We start from the raw sequence: 22,740 nt of genomic DNA, 5'->3' as shown, positions 1-22,740 counted from the left end.
CACAAGAGAAATTAGAAAATATTTTTAATTTAATGAAAATGAAAATACAACATGTGAACATTTGTGGAATGAAGCTAAAGCAGTGTCTGAAGGGAATGTTTTGGTATTAGATAGGAAGGAAGGACGAAAATCAATAACCTAATTTTCTACTTTAAGAAACTAGATGAAGAAGAGCATGTCAAACACAAAGTAAAGAGGAGGAAAGAATAATGAAGAGCAGAAATCACTAAAAGTGAAACAGAGATGCAATGGAGAAAACCAATGAAATCAAAATTTGTGCTTTGAAAAGACAAATAAAATTGGAAATCTCTAGAAAGATTAATCATAAAAAAGAGAAGACATAAATGATTAATATCAGGAATGAAACAGGAGACATTTCTACAAAGACAACTAACATTAAAGGAAGAATAATAGAATATTATGAAAAGCTTTATGCCAAACATTTGGTAATTTAGATGGAATGGACAAATTTCTTGAAAGACACAAACTACAAAAAGCTCAAGAAGAAATAACCAAACCAACCCTATATCTATTAAACTTTGAATTCATAGTTTGAAAACCTTCCCACAAAAAGAAACCAGGTTATAGTCTCCCTGGCAAAAATGACCAATTTTACACAAAGTCATCAAGAAAATAGAAGAGAACACTTTCCAACTTGTTAATGAGGTCAGAATTACCATGATACCAAAACTAGACAAAGACATTATAAAAAATAAAAATTATATACCAATGCCCATCATAAATATTTAAAAATTTAACAAAATACTAGAAAATGGAATTCAGTATTTAATAAGATAATACATTATTACCAACTGAAGTTTACCTCAAGTATGAAAAGTTGGTTCAGTGCTTGAAAATTAATCTGTGTCCTCACGCCAGTCAGAGTGGCCAAAATGAACAAATCAGGAGACTATAGATGCTGGAGAGGATGTGGAGAAACGGGAACCCTCTTGCACTGTTGGTGGGAATGCAAATTGGTGCAGCCGCTCTGGAAAGCAGTGTGGAGGTTCCTCAGAAAATTAAAAATAGACCTACCCTATGACCCAGCAATAGCACTGCTAGGAATTTATCCAAGGGATACAGGAGTACTGATGCATAGGGCCACTTGTACCCCAATGTTCATAGCAGCACTCTCAACAATAGCCAAATTATGGAAAGAGCCTAAATGTCCATCAACTGATGAATGGATAAAGAAATTGTGGTTTATATACACAATGGAGTACTACATGGCAATGAGAAAAAATGAAATATGGCCTTTTGTAGCAACGTGGATGGAACTGGAGAGTGTGATGCTAAGTGAAATAAGTCATACAGAGAAAGACAGATACCATATGGTTTCACTCTTATGTGGACCCTGAGAAATTAACAGGAACCCATGGGGGAGGGGAAGAAAAAAAAAAACAGGTTAGAGTGGGAGAGAGCCAAAGCATAAGAGACTCTTAAAAACTGAGAACAAACTGAGGGTTGATGGGGGGGGGGAGGGAAGAGAGGGTGGGTGATGGGTATTGAGGAGGGCACCTTTTGGGATGAGCACTGGGTGTTGTATGGAAACCAATTTGTCAATAAATTTCATATTAAAAAAAAAGAAAATTAATCTGTGTCATTTATTACATTAACAGAGTATAAAAAAGAAAAAGCATATGATCATCTAGAGAGATGGAGAAAAAGCATTTGACAAAATTTCACATGTATTCATGACAAAATTCTCAGAAATTAGGAAAGAGGAAACTTCCTTAGCCTGATAAGGGGCATCTAGAAAAAAACTAGTTAGCTAAGATGAAAATGAATGTGTTCCTCCTAAAATTAGGAACAAGGGAAGAATGTCTGATTCACCACTCATTTTCAACACTATGTTGGGGATCCTAGCCAATGCAGTAATATGAAAAAATGTAAAAAGGCATGCAGATGTGAAAGGAAGGCATAAACTTACATTTATATAAATGACAACATGATTGTCTACATAAGAAATCCTAAAGAATCTGCTTATAAGTGAGTTTAGTAAGGTTGCAGGATATATGGTCAATATAGGAAAATCAATTGTTTCATCAGACACTGGCAAAGAATAACTGGAAACTGAAATTACAAAAACAATACCATTTATAATAGCATTAAAAAACATGAAATACTTAGAGGCAAAACTAACTAAATATGTACAGGATTTAAATGCTGGAAATGACAAAATGTTGATTAGTGAAATCAAGAGGAAGTTATCTATGGATAGCTATAACTGTGCTCATGGATTGGAAAATTCAACATTGTTAGGATATCAATTCTCTTCAAATTGATCTATTCATTCAAAGCAATCCCAATCAAAATATCAGCATGACTTTTTTCTGAAGAAATTTATAGGTTAATTCTAAAATTTATATAGAAAAAAAAGGAACTAAAATAGCTAAATAGGTAATTTTGAATACAAAGAATAAAGTTGGAGGATTCAAATAACCTGATCTGAAGATTTACTCTAAGGATATAATAATCAAGACAGTGTGGTATTAGATAAAAGAGAGACACAAAGATCAAGGGAATAGAATCAAGAGTTCAGAAATAGACCCACATATATATATGGTCACTGATCTTCAACCAAAGTGCCAAGATAATTCAACAGACAAAAGATCATCTTTTCAGCAATGGGTACTGGAACAATTGGCTATCTATATGCTAAATAAGGAAATAACCTTGATCTTTTCCTGGACTATGTACAAAATTAACTTGAAATGGTCTATACCTAAATGCCAGTGTTAAATGTATAAAAACTTCTAGAAGATGACATAGGATAAAATCCTTTTGAGCTTGAATTAGGCAAGAAGTTCTTAGATAATATACTTAAAGCACAGACCACAACAGAAAGAAAATGATAAGTTGAACTTAATCAAAATTAAAAACATCTCTTCTTTGAAAGATATGGTGACATAAATAAAAAAGATAAGCAACATATATCTCATAATGGGTTCATGTCCAGAATATATAAAGCACCTCTCAAAATTCAGTAAGACAAGAAAGCAAAAACTGGGTAAAAGCTTTACTACAGAAGACATATAGATGACAAACTCATGAAAAGAAACACATCATTAGTTACTGAGGAAATGAAAATTAAAATCATATTGAGATATCACCACATACCCATAAGAATAGCTAAAACTGAAAAGTGCTATTGAGAATAGGACATCTGGAAGCCTTATACACATTATTCATGGGAATGCGAAAGGTAAGGTCTTTGGCACTTTCTAGTAAAGTAATGCATTCATCACTTACTATGTGACCCAGAAATCCCACCCCTCATATTTTAACCAAGAAAATTGAAAACCTATATCCACAAAAGATCTGTATGTAAATGTTTATGGAAACTTTATGTATAATAAACAATAGAAGCAACTCAAATGCTCATCTACTGCTAAATGGATAACTAATTTGTGGTACGTTAATGTAATAGAATATAATTTAGGAATAAAAAATAAAGCATCAATACAGGCGAAAAAAAATAGGTGACTCTCAAAAAAGCACTATGCCAGAGAAAGAAGGTACAAAACTTACATACTTTATGATTATATTTGTATGATATTTTGAAAAGGCAAAAAACAGATCAGAAACCAGGTCACTGATTACTAGGTGAGGGGAGATAATTGACTACAAATAGTCACAAATAAACTTTTCTCAGTAATAGAAATGGGTCTAACATAGTAATGGTTTGGGTTACAGGACTATGCACATTTGTCAAAACTCACTGCACTACACTCTTAAAAAGGGAATATTTTATTGTCTATAAATATCTCAATAAACCTGATCCCCCAAAATTACATGTAAGCCTCAGTTTCCTCATTTATACATTTGTAGCCACTGTTATGATTTTTTTTAATGATCCTTTTCCATGGAAATATCATTCTGGTTCTGATTTCTAAGTCAATGCTCTGATTACTATTTGCCATTTTGTGTCATTGAAATAAAATTAAAATATACTTATGACAAGCATCTTTCATTATGCTTCAAATGTACTAGTAAATTGTGCAATACTTAAATGAGTATGATATTTAATAAAAGAGGAAGTGAAAGTCAATCTTTTCAGGGTCCAAGCAGATACGCTAGACTCCAAACTGTAGTGGGAATATTTTGCTTTTAGAATTCACACCCTGACCTCTTTTCTTAGTTTGCATTGGAATGTTGACTGGGTTGAAGGAAGAATTTCTCAGAAATGTTTGTATTTATTTCTCATGGCCTAGGAGGTATCAGAGTTCTGACATACAGCAGTACAACACGTAAATGCATCTTCATAGCTGACATAATTATGCTCAGAGTAATTGAATCCATTTTGTGTTTTCCTCCATTTCCTCTGGAGGTGGGGGTATTCCTTCATTTGGTCTCAGAACTCAGCCTGTGTTTATGTCCTATGACAACTCTAACAGGAATTCTTGTTGCTTGACCTTTGTGTCTGCTGCCTTCACAGATTTTCTCCCCCAACCATCCTAGTGTATCCCATTGTATGGGCCCAATTTCTAGTCATTCATTGTAACTGGAGACAGACTCCTTAAACCTACCCATAGCTAAATTTTCTATACCAGACCTATCTTCAAACTGCACCACCATGATCATTATTTTGCTTTTTAATAAAAAATATAACAATTACAATAATTATAATAATATGTCAATCATTACCATTCATTGGTAATTTGGCTCAGGAAAATACTAAACACCTATAATTCCCCCTCAGAACAACATGTGACATAGGTAATGTCCCTATTTTACAATCAGGAATTGAGGCACAGAGCAAACCAATGGCATTTCCTGGGCCACACAGCCTGTGACTTGCAGATCTGGGCTCCAGCACCTATATTTGTTGTCCAAAACCTATATTCTTCCCTGGGTGAGAAGGATCAAGAGTTCACCCTGCCTATCAGCAAGAATATGTTGGCCCAGGGGTAAATTTAGGCCAAACTTTTGAAAAGAGAGAAAGAAATGAGACTTCAAAAAAAAAAAAAAAAAAAAAAAAAACTTGGCAAAACTTTCCTTTTAAGCCATTGACAACCTTTAGATCTCCTCTTTTATTATAACAGAGCCAATCTCCAGAGAGCTGCTTTTCCTTGATTGCTGGTAGGCAAATCGTGGGGACAAGTTGCTAATTATGCACCCATATGACCACTTCCTTATATTCAACCCATGGCAGACATCACTAATCAATCACAGCAACCTTCCACAGAGTTCCTAAGTGGCTTTCCAATCATTCCCGTTATTCTGCTGAGGAAGCTTACATCAACTGCTTTTCAATGGTAGAGAAGAATCATTTTCCATCCCTGTCTTAGCTGAGCTTGTTTGGCTTGTGTATTGATTCTTCCCTTCTACAGGTGAAAGCACAGACAGAGGTGGCAGATGAATTGCAAAGGTGTCATCTAGTGACCGACCAGTCTGCTTTGGAATCTCTCTTCTGAGAGACCATATACACAGAAAGCTACAGCTGCTCTTAAGATTTGTCAGCCCCAGAACACTGAGGCAGCACCTTCAGTGGCCACAATTTTATGCATCTAGTTGTACACTTATAATGCGAAAAGGTAGGCAATAATTTAACTGTACCTGAGAAGGATAAAATCTAGAGCAGCCGTTCTCAACCCAGGCCACACACTAGACATCCTGGAAAAACTTTAAACTATATGTATTCCCAAACACCATTGTAGCTAATTTCACATCTAGATATACATCCTAAAGAATTTGACAATTCCACACTTAGTGTAAAAAGATGCTAATATAGCATTTCTCACAAATGTAAATTATTAGGAGAACCTAAATGTCTACCAAAATAATGGTTAAATAAATTGTGATTATATATACAGTGAAAAATATGCAGCTGTTTGAATCAATGAGAGTATTGTGTATCAACATAAATATACAACACAATTCAGTAAAAAATGAAGTTCAAAAATGACATGTGAAGAATTATGCCATATATATAAAGCTTAACACAAGCAAATTTAATACTAAATTTTCTTTATTGACACATTTATATGAATGAAGTCATTAGAAAATCAGTAGAAATGTAAACACTAAATTCTGGATAGTAGTGACTTACGGTGAAGAAGGGAGGGCAATGGAATAAGAATTTTCAACTCTACCTGTGATACTTTATTTCTTTGGAAAATTATAAACCAAATATAGCTAAATATTAAGATCTAGTAAAGATGATGAGGCAGTTAAAGAATGTTTGTTTATATTAATTTCCAACTTTTACATATGCTAAAGTATTTCAACATAAAATAACTTTTCTGCCATTAAGATAATCAAATGAGAGGTATGAAAAATCATTAGCACACTGCTCTATAATTGGTAGTAGATAATTAGTGATTAAATGGTAGGTACCTTTATTATAAACTCACCAATTATTCTTAAATATGCTCAAATACATTCATAATAATAAATTTTAATAACATATTTGAAGCAATTTAAGTGTTCAATAATGAACTGTTGTATAAAATATAGTCATTCACATGAATGTACACATGAAAAATATGCAACCAGTGAGACAATGGCTTTGAAGCTTAATATTATAGAAAATGTTTAATATATAATATTAAAGAAACAATATGTAATGTATATGTGATATCTAATTAGGAGTAGATTGGAATACACACTGACATAAATAAAAGCATAACACTAGAGAAGTGGTAGAATTATGGGTGATGTATCTTTTTTCCTCTCTCTGCAATTTTTTGTTCCAATTTCCTTAGATTTAAAAAATTCAGATATCAAATGGAGTTCATACTTTTCTAGGTAGCATCTAAAGAAAAAAGTGCTACATGATTCATCTTCTCCAAACTGACAGCCTGAGAGCAAGAAGCAGATACAGACAGTAGATTTGATGATGATAACTGTAAGTTTTTGAACATTGGCTTTTGATATACTATTGTGCAATTCATGAATTCTTATCTCCAATATAACTGAGGCTCAAAGATATATGTGATTTTCACATCCTCTCTGTTCTCAAACCACCAAAAGAGTCTCTCTCCTTTTCTCTGTCCTGTTTTTCCCCTTTTCACTTCCTTCTTCTCCACTTCCGTAGTCTCTGTGTCTGAACTTGCTTCCTACATCATTGAGAAAGCTGAAGCAACCACAAGAGAATTTCTACTTCTATAGATCCCACCACCACATCTATCCACCTGCTACAATTCCCATCCAAAGATTTCTCTTTGCCTTCTCACCTGTGTGTGAAACATCCACGTTCCCATCTAAAGCTAAGCCCCTCCACCTGTGCACCAGATCCTAACCCCTCTCTTCTATGATCATTCTAGCAATTCTCCCCTCTTCCTTCTATATAATTTTTTCTACCAGGCCTTTCCCTCAGAACAAAACATGTTTTGCCTCCCATTAAAAAAGAAAATTCTCTTTGACCCCACTTCAACATCCATCACCAACTTTGCTCCAATTTGAAAGGAAGTTTTCTATTGCCACCAGTAGCCACCAGTGTTCCTCCTCCATCACTCCACTAAAAACCCCTTGCCAAGGTCAACAATGAGCTCCATGTGTTTCTGAATCCATGGTCAATTCTAAGTCTTCAGTCATCGTTTTGATCTATTTCACAGAGTTAATCATTCTCTTAATACATTTTTTTTCATTACACTTAGCTGCTTTTCCTCCTTCCTTGCTGAATAATCTCCTTCAGTGTTCTCTGCTTTGTCTTCTCCCCAACCTATTCGTGTTCACAGGCTTCAGAACTCAGTCCTTGCATCTCTTCTTTTTCTTTACAAATTCCCTCAGTGATCTTATCTGATTTCAAGACTTTAAACACTATCTCTATACTTATGGCTCTCAAATGTGTATCTTTATCCTAGATTCTAGATTTGAATATCCAACTGTCTATTCAACATTTCTACTTGGATGCTTAATGAAAATCTCAAACTTAGCAAATTCAAAACTGAATTTTTGGTCTTTCCTCTCAAACTTTCTGTTTATTGCCTTCCCCATCTCAGTGGATGGCAATTTCATCCTCCCAGGCTCTCAGTCCAAAAACTTTATAATCATCCCTGATTCCTTTCCTTTTCTCGCCCCATATCTAATACATAAGAAAATCCTGTCAGTTTAATTTTCAAAATACATTCAGATCTGGCTAATTCTCACCACTTCCATGACCCTTCTCCAAGCCATGATCACATTTTTCTTTGGGTACTGCAATAGTCCCTTAATTGGGCTGTTTCTATCATTGCTGTCCACAATACCTCAAGGACACCCCAATTCACTCAAAGCCAAAGTCCTTGTAATGTCTTAAATTCTACATAGTCGGACATATACCCCCATTACATCCGTGACCTCCTTCCTTATTATTCCCTGCTTTGTTCATTCCACTCCAGCCCCACTGACTTTCTTCCTGTTTGTTGAATATGCCAGACACTGTTAAACCTTGCTTTGGTCCACATTTTCCCTTAGCCTAGAGCAAACTTCCTGTATATATTCCCTTGTCTCACCCTTTCCCCTTTCATGTCTTTGCTCATATATGACTATTCAATGAGTCCTATGCTGACCATGTTATTTTATATAGCCATCTACTTCCATTCCCTCCTACCTATTGTCGGGACTCCTCCTTGCCCTGCCTTATTTTTTTTCCTTTTTTTGCCAAGAACTTACCTTTTTTTTTTTTTTCGGTATGTCACTCATTTTTTCATGTTTATTATTTATTGACTACCTCCTGTGATAGAATATGAGCTTCCTGAGGGAAGGACCCTCTACTTTGTTTAGTGATATAACCTAGGATTAAGAACAGAGCCTGGAATGTAGTAGATATTCAAAATAGTATCACTGAATGAATAAACTAATAAGCAAATTGCCTAATTTCACATGGTAGGTTAAAGAGGTGGGTCTCTCTGACTCCAAGCTTTTCTATTCAACCCATGCTAGCTAATATAAGTTATTCATATGCTTGGGGAAAACCATTTATTGAAGTAAAATTTTAAAAAGCATGTTGTATTTCTGTGTGTTAACTAAAATTTAAATAAATAAAAAAAGTCAAAAGATCATTTGAGACCTCTGCTCTCCTCCCAAATGTGCCTTGAGGAAGTCTCCTACCATCTTTAATTCTGGGTTTAGGCTTCATGATTCTGAAGGTAGATCCTTGTAGCTACATCACATATGTAGGAAGGAACATATTATACTATACTGACCATTTATCTCTGAACTATAGGTATGTGAGAATGGTTGTCCACGAGGTGGGGTGTAAGCCATAAAATATCTTATGATGACTGGAATGAGAGATTGCCTTTCCAATCTTAGACCCATGAGACACTAAACTTTAGTGAGAAAAGCCTTGAACTCAATAAAGAAAGCATGCTAGTCCCTAATAGTGCAGACTTTGAATCAATCAGACTTGGATTAGAGACCCAGCCTTTCCATTTTCTGGCTGTGTGACCTAAGAAAAATGACTTAATAAATAAGAGTTTCATTTTCCTTATCTATGAAAAAGGATTCTGGCATTATCTCTTACATTGGACAGCTATAAAAGATGAATTCTATGATATAGGCAAAACTTAGTACAATAACACTTACATGGTACACTCAATAGATGTTGGGGTGCTGGTTTATACTGTTAGTATTTGCCATTTGTTATAGTGTGATGTTAGTTGTAGAGTTTTGTAGATGTATTTTTACTAAAAGACTAAATGCTTTCTCAAGAATAAAGTGAAGATATCTATTCTCATGAATTCTATTCAACATCATATTAGAGGTACTAGCCAGTTCCAGAAACAAGAAAAAAGCTTTTACATTAAAAAATTAGAAACAAAACTGTCTACATTCACCAATAACATGATTGCTATATAGAAAATCTCCATCTCCAAAAATCTACCCGTAGTAACATGTTATAGTATAGAGGATCCAAAAATAATTTTTTCTATTAGAAAAATAGCAATGAAAAATTAGAATTTTAAACAGCAGTGTAATTTATAATATTACCAAAAATAATGAAGTAAGTAGATGTACATCTAATAAAATTTGTACAAGACCTGTATGCTAAAGTTACAAAATATTGAAGAAACAATTTTAAACAATTTTAAAGACTTAAAATAAATACATCAGAATTATAGATGGATAAACACAATATTCTACAGATGTAAATCTGTATATAGATTTAAGATAATCTTAACCAACATTCTGGTAGAAATTGACAAATTGCATCTAAAATTTATTTGTAAAGGCAAAAAAAACTAGGATAGTCAAAAAATTAGAAAAAGAACAAAGTTGGAGACTTATACCACCTGATTTCAGAACTCAGTGTCAAGCTATAGTATTTAAGACAGCGTGTATTGGTGAAAAAGTAGACATATAGGTTGATAGTATAGAGACAGTGTCCAGAAAAAGATCCATACATATATACACAATAGATTTTAACAAAGGCACAAAGGTAATTCAGTAGAAAATGATGGTCTTTTCAACAATTTTTGATGGAATAATTGGACATCCCATGAAAGAAAACAAAATAAAAAACAAAAGCCCTCCACCCATACCTTGTATCATTGACAACAATGAATTTAAAGTGGATCTAGGGGCGCCTGGGTGGCTCAGTGGGTTGAGCGTCCGACTTCGGCTCAGGTCATTATCTCGCGGTCTGTGAGTTCAAGCCCCGCATTGGGCTCTGTGCTGACAGCTCAGAGCCTGGAGCCTGTTTCGGATTCTGTGTCTCCCTCTCTCTCTGACCCTCCCCCATTCATGCTCTGTCTCTGTCTCAAGATAAATAAACATTTAAAAAAAATTTTTTTTAAGTGGATATAAACCTAAAGGTAAAGTATAAAATTCTTAGAAAGAAAACCAAGGAAAAATTCTTTCTGATCTTAGATTAGGCAAATATTTCTTAGATATGACATCACGTCAAGAGCATCATGTATTTAAAAAATCACAAATTAGTCTTCATTTAAATTAAAAACTTCTATTCTTCAAAACACAGTTAAAACAACCAAAAGAGAAAACCAACAACCAACTAAATTGGGCAAAGATTTGAACACTTAACCAAAGTGTATACCAGTGATAAATGATAAATGAGCACATGAAAGGATACAAATTAAAATGGCAATGAAATATCACTACACACATCTTAGAAGAAAAAATGGATACTACAAAGTTCTAGTGAGGGTCTAGAGAAAGCAAAATTCTCATATATTGCTAGTAGGAATGCAAAACAGTACAGACACATTAGAAAACCATCAGTTTCTTCATATAGTTGAATATGCATTTGGAGGTACTTAACCCCCAAAACAGAAACATATTTACACAAAACTTTGTATGCATATATGTATAGTAATTTTATTCACAAACTTTATTGTCTGGAAACAACACAAATGCCTTTCTACTTGGTGAATAGGTAAATAAACTATAGTACATGTATTCAATGGAATACTACGCAGCAATAAAAAACGAATCAATACACACAACACCTTAGATAAATCTCAAATGAATTATATTGAGTGAAATCAGTCTTTCTCACTAACTTCTGTATGATTCAATTTATATGATATTCTGGAAAATGAAAATTACAGGGACAGAAAATAGATCAGTGGTTGCCATGGACTGAATGGGAGAAGGGGTTGATCAGCATGGGGCATGAGGGAATTTTTGTGTGCGTGATGGAACCATTCTATATCTTGATAACATTAGAGATTGCATAACTGTATGCATTTGTTAAATCTCATAGAACCATACACTAAAAAGAGAATTTTGCCTTATGGAAACTATATTTAATACACCTAGGTTTAAAAAAAATCTAGGCTGACTGCTCTGTTTCTGCCTCTGAACTTTGAAATTATTATTGCACTGCTTTTATCCTGTATTGTTGTTGATAACAGTATTTCTTGGCTTAACTACAATATATCAAGGTATGTATTTATTTTCATTTTTATTTATCCTGCTTTTCAAATCTGAGGACTTACATCTTTTATTAGGCCTGGAAAATTTTTAGCATTATCTCTTTGAATGTTTCCTCTCCTATTCTCTCTACTCTCTCCTTATGTAGCATCTATCATAGATAAATTTGATCTTTCTCATTCCTACATTCCTTTCTACATTTTCCATCTTTTTATCATCTACTTGCATTCTAGAGAATTTCTTCAGATATATTTCTCAATTTTCAATTTTCACCTTGGTTGTGTCTGATGTTTTCTAACCAATCCATTGCCTTTTTAAAGTTAAACTAGTTATTGAAATAAAGAATACATACAAAAATATGCAAAATATGCATAAATCATAAATGTCAGCCCAATTTCCACAAACCAAACACACTGTGAGACCACCACCCAGATCAAGAAATTGAGTGTTGCCAGCACCCAGTAAAACCCCTTTGCACCCTTTTTTCAGTCACTAGACCCCTGCCAAGGCAACCACAATTCTGATTATAACACAATAGAATAGTTTTGCTAGTCTTATGCTTAATATAAATGGAATTTTCAACCTTAACTCTTGACTTCTTTTATTCAACTTTATGTTTGTGAGAGCCATCATACCATTGTATGTAGCATTCGAACTTTCTCATTGTGGTTTAGTATTCCATTGTATTAAGATATTACATATGATCCATTGTACATTTATGTAAATATGGGTAGTTTCTCATTTGAGGTAACTATGAATAAGGCTGTATGAACAGTCTTGTACATGGTTTTTTTTTTTAATATATGTATCTCTGCATTCCCATTGGGTATATATCTTGGAGTAGAATTACTGAGCCATAGGATACATCAATTTTCTTTTGATGTTGTGACAAACTGTCATAAACATAGTGGCCTAAAACAAAAATTTAATAATGTACAGTTCTGTAGATCATAAGTCCAACATGAATCTCACTGGGCTAAGGTCAAGGTTTTAGAAGGGCGGCCTTTCTTCCTGGAGGTTCTAGGAGATAATCCGTTTCCTTACCTTTTCCAGCTTCTAGAGGCCACTAGCTTTCCCTGGCTTGTGTCTGCCTTCCTCCCAGTAACTTTGATGTGAATACTTCTTGTTTTACCCATTCTCTCTTCTCATACCTTCTTCCATCTTTAAGGACTCTTGTGATTACAATGGGAACATCCCATTAATCTCCGTATTTTAAGATAAGGTGATTTGCAACCTTAATTCCATCTGCAAACTTAATTCCTCTTTGCCAGGTAATCTAACATAGGTTCTGGAGATTAGGACATGGACATCTTCAGGGATCCATTATTCTGTCTACTACAGAGAATATGCATATTTTCAGTTTCAGTTTACTATGTAATAGTTTTCTGAAGTGGCTCTATCAATTTATACTTCTATAGCAGTAGAGGAAAGTTCCAGTTGTTTGATATCTTTGCCAATACTTATTTTTTCATTTTATTCATTTCGATGATATTGGATTGGTAACTTACTGAAGTTTTAATTTGTATTTCCCTAGTTACCAATGATACTGAATATCTTTTTCAGTGCTAACTGGCTTTTGGAAAGCTTTCTTTCTGAAATGCCTCTTTGAGTCCTTCATCCATTTTTCTATTGGGTTTATGTCTTTGTTATTAATCTGTGGGAGTTCCTTTGATATTATGGATAGCAATCCTGTATCAGATGTATGTACTATAAATATCTTCTCACATCCTATGTCTTGCCTTTTCACTTTCATAGTGGTATGTTTTGACAAACAATTTCTTACTTCTAACACAGTCCAACTGTCTTTTATTGTTAGTATTTTATGGTTATTCTACTTAAGAAATCTTTGCCTAAAAATATTTCCTGTTGTCATGTAGAAACTTTATTTTTATATTTAGATGTATAACACATCTGGAATTTTTTATAATGCAAGGTATAAATCAAAATGTTTCCTCATATAGGTATCCAATTGATGAAACATTTAATTATTTAAAAGAAACCTCACTTCCTACTACATTTCAGTTTCATCTTTGTCATAAAATGAGTAAACATATATGTGTGTGTCTTCTACTGACTTTTCAATTTCAAATGTAATGCTTTTCCTTTTTTAAAAGGCCTGTTGATGCTTTGGATTCTGGGTCTCCCTCTCTCTCTACCCTCCTTCACTCATGCTCTGTCTTTCTCGGTCTCAAAAATAAACTTAAAAAAATTTTTTTAAGGCATGTTGATTTTGTCTTAAATAGTTTAAAAAAATTTTCCAATAGTACCTATATCTCTGTAAATGGCAATTCAAATATTTAAAATGTACTTTTTAATATAGTCTCTATCATACAGTTCCATTATTTCAGACTTTCAGGGCCTTAATTCTCATTTTGTTATATCTGCAGTTCTCACAGTGGATTGCCTCCCAGCGTAGTTTTCTTTTTTGTATGTGATCTTTTTTTCAATGAGCACTGTGTGTGTGCGTGTGTGTGTGTGTGTGTGTGTGTGTGTGTGCAGTTGTGTATAAGAGTCACATGCAATATGAGTTTTAGCTTGACACATGAAAGTTTATTTTTCTCTCATGGAAAGTCTGCAGCTCCTTCTAAGCAATGATCTGGCAATCCAGCTGTTTCCATCTAGTGGCTAAACTATCTCAAGGTGGAGCTGCCACTGTCATTGAGGAATGAAAAGGAAGGGCAGGAGATCTTATGCCTTCTCTTCTATGATTCAATCCGGAAGTAACCCATGTCACTTCCACTTACAATCCATTGCTTAGAAATAGTCGCATGGTCCTGACAAACCATAAGTGGCCAGAAAATTGCTGGGGAAGTGTTTCTACTTTTAAATCACTGAATACTCTTTTTCCCTCTTCCTCCCAGTTGTAGAACACATTCAAGCCCTCCCCTCCCCCAAGGGAAGCTACCCAAAGGTCTATCCAGTCCTTTCATCCAAACTCCCTCAGATCTGGACATGGTTCCTCTTTGCCTTAAGGTTGATACACCAAAAAGACAAATATCTGCTCCTCTCCCCAACACTGTGGTAGAATACCAGCAGGATAATTTCAATGAACACATCCATTCAGAAATGGGAGAAAGGAAGATGCAGAGCAGTCTTTGGTCTATAGCCATTCTAAAATGGCACTGGGCAGATATTGAGAAGGCCCACTTCAATATGGATTGGAACTTCTTGATTATTATTTAGTTTCTTTAGGAATGTTCTACAATATCAGCTTCTTGGAAGGCTCATTCTCCAGTTAGTGGTGTCTCCTGACTCTCCCTCATGATGGACTACATTCTAGGTTGTGTATTTTTTAATTTTTGTTTGTGAGCTGATTATCAGTAGGGATTTATGTGTGCATAAGTATGGTAGGTCAATCTTGGATACCCCAAGTTGTGGAAGTATTTCTATCATGTGCTTTCAGGGACTCATCAGTCCAATATTGCTTTTTTTTTTTCTAAACAATTTCTCAGGTGGAGATTTGTATGTCATCCAAGTTGTGTAAATTTAGGCTCATACTTGTCCAAGCACCAAGCCCAGGGTATGATTTCTCATGGGAAATTTCTAACCTCTCTGAGTCATAGAGGATTCGGTTAAAACTTTTCCTTACCCCTTCCCAACTCTCTTCCCCAGAGGTAATTCATATTTGGAGATGGCTTATATCCTTCCCATTCATGTATTTATACTTTGGGTTGTTTAAAACAACTGTACACTATTGATCTGCGGTTTAAAGTTTATACCAATGGCATCATATTGTGGTTACTCACTGCAACTTGTTTTCTTGTAGTAAACATATTTTGAAGATTTAAATATGCTGATCAATACAGATCAGGCTCATTCATTTTAATTGCTGTGTAGTATTCCATTACCAAAAAAACCTCAAAAACTCAACAGTTTATGATTTTTCTATTATTGTAAGTATAGGTTGTTTCTAGTTCTTCACTGTTATAACTTACTGATGCATGAATATTCTTTGCACACATTTGTGGAAGTTTATTTGGGCTGTATGCTTGTTTTGCAATTATTGGATCATAGGATTTGGAAATCTTTAACTTTATTAAGTATTGACAAATTACTATCCTAAGTGGTTGTGCTTATTTATAGCCAAAAACATTTTGATAGAGAATATGATCTTGACTTTCCTTTTTATTTTAATGTTTATTATTGAGATATAGAAGAGACAGAGTGGGGAAGGGGCAGAGAGAAAGTGAGACACAGAATCTGAAGTGGGCTCCAGGCCCTGAGCTGTCAGCACAGAGCCCAACGCTGGGCTCGAACCCATGAACCATGAGATCATGGCAGGAGCCAAAGTCAGACGCTTAACTGACCGAGCCACGCAGATACCCCTCTTTCTTTTATTTTTTTTTAAAAACATTTCAAAATGTTTATTCATTTTTGAGATACAGAGAAAGAGAGAGCACTGGTGGGGGAGAGGAAGAGAAAGAGGGAGACACAGAATCTGAAGTAGGTTCCAGGCTCTGAGCTGTCAGCAGAGAGCCTGATGCTGGGCTAACCCACAAACTGCGAGATCATGACCTGAGCCAAAGTCAGATGCTCAACTGACTGAGCTACCCAGGTGTTCCAATCTTGAGTTCAATATCCAAGTCAAAACTTGGTTTTGTTAGACCTTTTACTTTTTTTTCCATCTGATATAAAATATTCTCTCACTATGGTTTTAATTTGTAGTTACAAGATTACTATGAGGTTGAGATTTTTTTCCCATGATAATGTTTTTTCAGGTTTCTTCTGTGAATTATCAATTTTTATATTTTGAGTTAATCTTTCCCTTATTGATTTATGAAGAAGCTTTTTAATTTCTGGATATAATTGTAAGTGAATTGTAAGTATTTTCTTCTAGTTTGTGGCTTGTAAAACTTCCTTAGAGTCTGAAGAAAACCTTACTTGGTTGAGATTTCTGTAGTCTCTATTTGCTAAAATGTATCATTTCTGCTTTTCCATCTTGCTACAGTGTGGTGTGGACACCATAGGAGTAGGTGACATTTCCATGTTCCTCTGGGACCCATGTAGACACTGCTCTTGAAGCTGGGTTGATTTTCCTTACCGACTTATGTCTTTAGGACTCTTGACTGTCAGTAGGATTCAACGTTCACTGGTCACCCTAGACCTCCAGAAGCCACTTCACCTGACACCATCAGAATGAAAGCTAAAAAGACTGGAGATCTAAAATGTCACAATTTCAGCAACAAATGACATGCTGCCAGGGATAGATTTCCTACATGCCTTTCACAGACTGTAAATGGTACCTAGGTCAGTATCCCTGAATGGGAAACTTTACATTTCACATAGAAAACTTACCAGCTATCAAAACCATTGTACAAGGTTTCTACTGCAACTTGTAAGGTTTAATTTTGAGAGAGCATCTCAGAAGCAGGCAAACAAATTATATTACAGTCACCCCACATATGAGCTATGTCTTGGTTGGCGAGCCTTACCTGTGCACCCCCAGGCAAAAACTGCCTTCTCTTGAAACCTCATTCTCTCTATATAAAAATTAGGAAAAAGGATTTGGTATCTAACATGTCATCATTTTTTTTTCCTCTGACCCAAAATATACCCCTTTTTGTCCTATGCAATGTCTACCACTGGTTTAGTTGTGAATCTCAAACTTTGACTACCAAGTACTCTCATGAAGAGTCTCCATAAGATCTGCGACATAGCTCTAAGATACTTACAATAAATTGCAAAGCATTTATAGGGGCACATGGGTGGCTCCGTCTGTTGAGCATCTGACTTCGGCTCAGGTCATGATCTCACAGCTTGTGAGTTCGAGCCCCGCATCCGGCTCTGTGCTGACAGCTCAGAGCCTAGAGCCTGCTTCGGATTCTGTGTCTCCCTGTGGCTCATGCCTCTCCCCTGCTTGCTCTCTGTCTCTCTGTCTCTCTCTCAAAAATAATAAACATATAAAATAAAATAAAATAAAATAAAATAAAATAAAATAAAATAAATAAAATAAAATAAAATGCAAAGTACTTATAAATTCTCATTATTTATCCTAAATTTTTATGTGAATTTTTTAGTCTACCCCACATTATATCTGGATTTATTTTAATGAAAACATGATGCATTTAAAATTTAATTTTTAAGTAAGTTGAAGCTGCAGAAAAAGATACTATGTTTATCCTATGACATTGAACAGCCCAAGTTCATGTGTAAAAACACCCATGGGAGCTATGGTTAATGGAGCAAAGGCTTTCTCTAGCCATATATTTCACTACTGGCCAAACATATGTAGGACCATTCAGTCATATGGTCTATTTGTTGTCCTTTGAACTTACTACTCTATTTCTTACCTAAAGATTTTTATTGATGTCATTTTTCTATCCAGAGTATTTATCCTCCTGTTAATTTTTCTGAGAACTTGAAGACACTGCTTCTCTGGTAAGATTTCTCATGCTCACAGAGCTCATTCTTCCTGTGCTCAAAGCATTTGATCTTTTGCTGTGAACTCAGAGCTCACTGTCTTATATTGTTGTTTCCTGTATTGCACACATTTATCACTAACTGGACTACAAGCTCCTCAAGGAAAGATCCATGTCTCAGAACTCTTTTTCTTGGACTTCATTAGGACAATCATCTCCAGCAGAAATATCTACTTTTTTTTTTTTAAACATTCTGTAAGTATTTTTAGGCCAAGATGAGATTACCCTCATAAAAAAGAAGAAAAAGAAGGAAAGGGAGAGAAGAATTGTTTTAGTCCATTTGGCTGCTATAACGAAGTAACACAGAATGGGCAGATTATAAAAAGAAAATTTATTTCCCACAGTTTTGGAGGCTGGGAAGTCCAAGATCAAATCACTTGCATGGTCACACTCTTGTGAGGTCTCTCTTCTTCCTGGTTCATAGATATCACATTCTCCCTGTGTTCTCACACATTGGAAGGGGTGAGAGAGCTCTGTGGAGTCTCTTTTATAACAGCATTAACCCCATTCTTGAGGGCTTTACCCTTAGGACCCTATCACCTCCCAAAGCTCCTACTTCCTAATACCATCACACTGGCCACTAGGATTTCAACAACTGAATTTTGAAGATACATAAACATTCAAACTACAGCAAGAATCTAACATTGATTGAGTGCTAACTATTTGTATGCACTGTACAAACGACATTAACACACATCACAATCAGTCTTTATAACATCGCCGTGACATAGGTATCATTTTTATCCACATTTTACACATAAGAATACTGAAGCTCTGAGAGGTTAAATAACTGTCCAAAGACCACACCACTGGAATGAGACAGCTGGAATGCTGGCACCTAATTCCCTAGCACTGGATCTTAAATTCTTAATCATTAAAGGGACAGAGAAACAGGAGTTTAGGTCAGACCAGTTTAACACGGTGGGGGGGGGGGGGATTGGTGCAATACAAAATATTACCTGTGGTTAAAAGTAGGAGGCTGCATTCTTTCTCGTAGATGGAACTACTATTTTCTAGTCCTTTCTAATAGAAAGGATTGTCCTAATGTGGTCCAAGAGAGACAAAGAGGTCTGAGGCATGCCTAAAAAAGAAGGATGCAGTCCAGCTAGGAATACGTGTGTACAACATAGGATCCAATGATATAAGATGGTGTTCTGAGCTCAAATGGACATCACCGAACAGCAAGAAGGCCCAAGGGAAGACGGTTAGACGGCCAGAAGAAAGGGCACTGAGAACTCGAATTCCCCTGGACCTACTTCCTTTCTTTCTGCTGACCCCTTATGGAAACCAAACTCTCACTCAACCTGTCAGTCTGATACCACGCCTGGCCACAGCAGTCATGCCTGCTCAGCGTTCCCACAGATGGATATCGTTTTCCAGAATGGAGTGCGGAAAATGATATTTTTCTTTTGCCATGATAACATCCCCACAATTAGGGGGGAAAACAGGCAGGGACTGATATTTTACAAGGTCACGCTTCATTTTCCCTGGTTTGATACAGCCCAGGGAGGAGGGTTTGGTTTCTAAGAAGCCAGAAGATAGTCTGGGGATGACTACCTAGGAGAGTCTGTGCCCCCGGCGTTTGATAGGTCTTCTGCAGTTTCCTTAAGTGGGAGAATACAAAATTGTGCAGAGAAATGGTTTAACATGCAGCCAGTCGGGGAGGATTTGTCAGATCAATAAAGGCCAATTCTGAGTGTTCCCTGCTGGGCTTCCTAACGCCCTGGGACACTCAGCTAAACTATCTATTAAGACTATTTTCCCAAGTCATTTGTGTTAGATTATAGGCTATAAACTGCTTATTGTTGCCTGTCTGCCATAAATATAAAGCAATCATTTTTAATGCAAGCAGCTGTTGGGCTGGCTTCTCCAAGATGCTTTGCCCAGGGACTCACATTCTGCTGTTTTCTTCTTCATCAAGTGCATTTCTGATTGTTTTTCTGCTCTGCTGCATACCACACACGTGGTGGTGGTAGGGGTATAAATTTTCCTTGCAGAGCTTTGTTTGGACACATGGTTTCTAAAAATATCCAAAAGGAATTGGAGGTGCAGAGGGGCAATTTAACTTATATGCAATCTGGTGACTCAAGTCCTTAACACAGTGTCTAATTTCTTAAAATGACCTTGGAAGCACCAAATCACTTTGTTCTATCCTCCAGTGATAAGATTTGGGATTTTGGATTATACACATTGATTAACAATTTCTGCAATGTACTAGGGTACCATGTTACATGTTGAGGATATAAAAGTAAGCCAAAATTGACCCGGTGCCCGCTCCTTAACTCTGCCCCACCCCCAGCTTTATTGAGGTATAATTGAGAAATAAAATTGTACGATATTTAAAGTGTACAATGTGATGATTTGATAAACATACACATTGTGAAAGGATTCCCCCCCCAGTGAGTTAATTAACACATCCAACACCTCACATATTTCTTAGCAAATTTCAATTATATGATATAATGTTATCAACCAAAGTAACCATATTATACATTAGATCTTCAGACCTTATTCATCTTATAGCTCAAATTTTTACCCTTTTACCAGCTTTCCCTATTTCCTCCACTTCCCAGCCCCTGGTAACTACTTCTCTATTTTCTGCTTCTGTGAGTTCAATCCCTTCCTTCTTATAGTCTAGTAGGAGAGACAAACTGATCAAACAAATGCAACAATTGTGATACAAGTATGAAGGAAATCTAAAGAACTAATATAATGCACAATCTAGTGATTTATGGAGATTTTTGGAAGAAGGCAACATTTGAGCTGAGGGTAAGTAGAGTTAACTCTGCAAGGGAAGAAGGATAATGAGGATAGGATTTCCAGGAAGACATAAAGGCACATCCAAAAGCTGAGAGGTGGGAATGAGCATTTTATTTTTTTTTTAATTTTTTTTCAAGTTTATTTTTTTATTTTTGGGACAGAGAGAGACAGAACATGAACGGGGGAGGGGCAGAGAGAGAGGGAGACACAGAATCGGAAACAGGCTCCAGGCTCTGAGCCATCAGCCCAGAGCCTGACGCGGGGCTCGAACTCGTGGACCGTGAGATCGTGACCTGGCTGAAGTCGGACGCTTAACCGACTGCGCCACCCAGGCGCCCCAAGGGAATGAGCATTTTAAGAACTGAGTTAGGGTCAGGTACCAGATACAAAGAAGGAGACAAACAGCACAGTGGGACTGCAGAGGCAGGCAGGGTCTAGATCTGGCAGGGCTGTGGGTGTCTTGTGAAGAGGAGCTTGAGCTCCACCCTGAGACCAATAGGAAGTCATTGGTGGATGTAGCCCTTACAGCCTCAGGAGGAAACTGCTGGTTTCCTTGAATCATACTTGAGGTTAAATGTTGGGGTAATTTACAGAAGGAATTCTTTTCATGGGGATGGGGGGAGTTAAAGGAACTAAGGAGGGATGTTGAGGCACCCAAGAAAAGCAACACTGAGAAGCTGTTTTTACCTCTAGGCCTGTAGACGCAAGGGGAGGAACAGTGAGAGCTGGAGCCAGGAAAGTGAGCTGCCCTGCAGAAGCTGTGGTCATGAAATGTCACAGATAATGACAGAACTGCAGCATTCCAGTGGGATTAAATATTTTAAACTCTCCTGCCTTGTGTTCTCCAGTCTCCTGCTGGATCCTTCAATGCCTGAACCTAAATATAAGCCAGAAAGCCAAAGGAATCCATTGAGGCCAACACCCTTCTCACCCCCAACTAGGTACAAAGAAGGGAGGTACATATATATTAATACCCTTTTACAAATGAGCCAACTGAGACTCAAACAGGTTAGACAAATTGTCCAAGATCCACAGCTGTTAAGTAGAAAATCCCATACTCAAACCCAGGTCTCCCTGCCTCTAAACATCTATGGTCTTAACCACTACTCCATACTGGCTCTCACCTACTTGGCACAGCATAATGCTAGGCCTTCTTGTTTGGGGTGTTGGAGTTGGGAAGAAGAGTCTGAGGCATCAAAGAGTAGGAGGTGGTAAACAGTCAAAGATGGCAACAATCAATCCCTTCCCTCCCTGCGTGTGTACACGATACTCTTCCCATCAAGAGAAGTTGTCTAATTTCCCTCTTCATTAATCTGAGCTGGCCTCAGTGACTTTATTTTAACCATCTGAAATCTGGGATTTCTGAGGCTAGGTCACAAAAAGATTTGCAGCTTGCTTTTCCATATGTTCCCTCTTAGAAGCCAGATGCCCTGCTGTAAGAAGCCCAAGCCACATGGAGAAGCCACATGGAGATGTTCCAGGTGCAACTTCAGCTGAGTTTCTAAGCCGAGAGCCAACAGTAAGTGCAACCCATACAAGTGAGCTGTCTTGGACATCCAGGGCAGTCGAGCCTTCAGATGACTACAGCCTTCCACCGCCATCTGATTATAACCACATGTAAGATGTCCAAGCAAGAACCACCTGGATGAGTCAGGCCAACTCAAGAACTGTGAGAGATACTAACAAATTGCTTTAAGCTGCTAATTTAGGGGTGATTTGTTATGCATTTATGGATAGTCAG

At 36.4% G+C, this 22,740-nt stretch overlaps 1 long non-coding RNA gene across 2 annotated transcripts in view; it reads right to left on the bottom strand.

Annotated features, from left to right (window-relative positions):
• Positions 1–17,824: 17,824 nt before the first annotated feature.
• LOC109503059 overlaps positions 17,825–22,740 on the bottom strand; it is a 237,481-nt gene continuing 232,565 nt past the window's right edge. Inside the window, exon 7 of one of the 2 annotated variants that reach the window (XR_006584272.1) lies at positions 17,825–19,320. This is a non-coding gene — a long non-coding RNA (uncharacterized LOC109503059). Of the gene's footprint in view, positions 19,321–21,258; positions 21,877–22,740 lie in introns of those variants that run through there. The other variant, XR_006584270.1, reaches the window with a different exon arrangement.

This window comes from Felis catus, chromosome A1 (assembly GCF_018350175.1).
Source record: "Felis catus isolate Fca126 chromosome A1, F.catus_Fca126_mat1.0, whole genome shotgun sequence".
In the NCBI taxonomy this organism is placed as follows: Eukaryota; Metazoa; Chordata; class Mammalia; order Carnivora; family Felidae; genus Felis; species Felis catus.
Note: the sequence above shows the minus strand (reverse complement) of the source record. Positions and strands in the feature narration are given on the sequence as shown.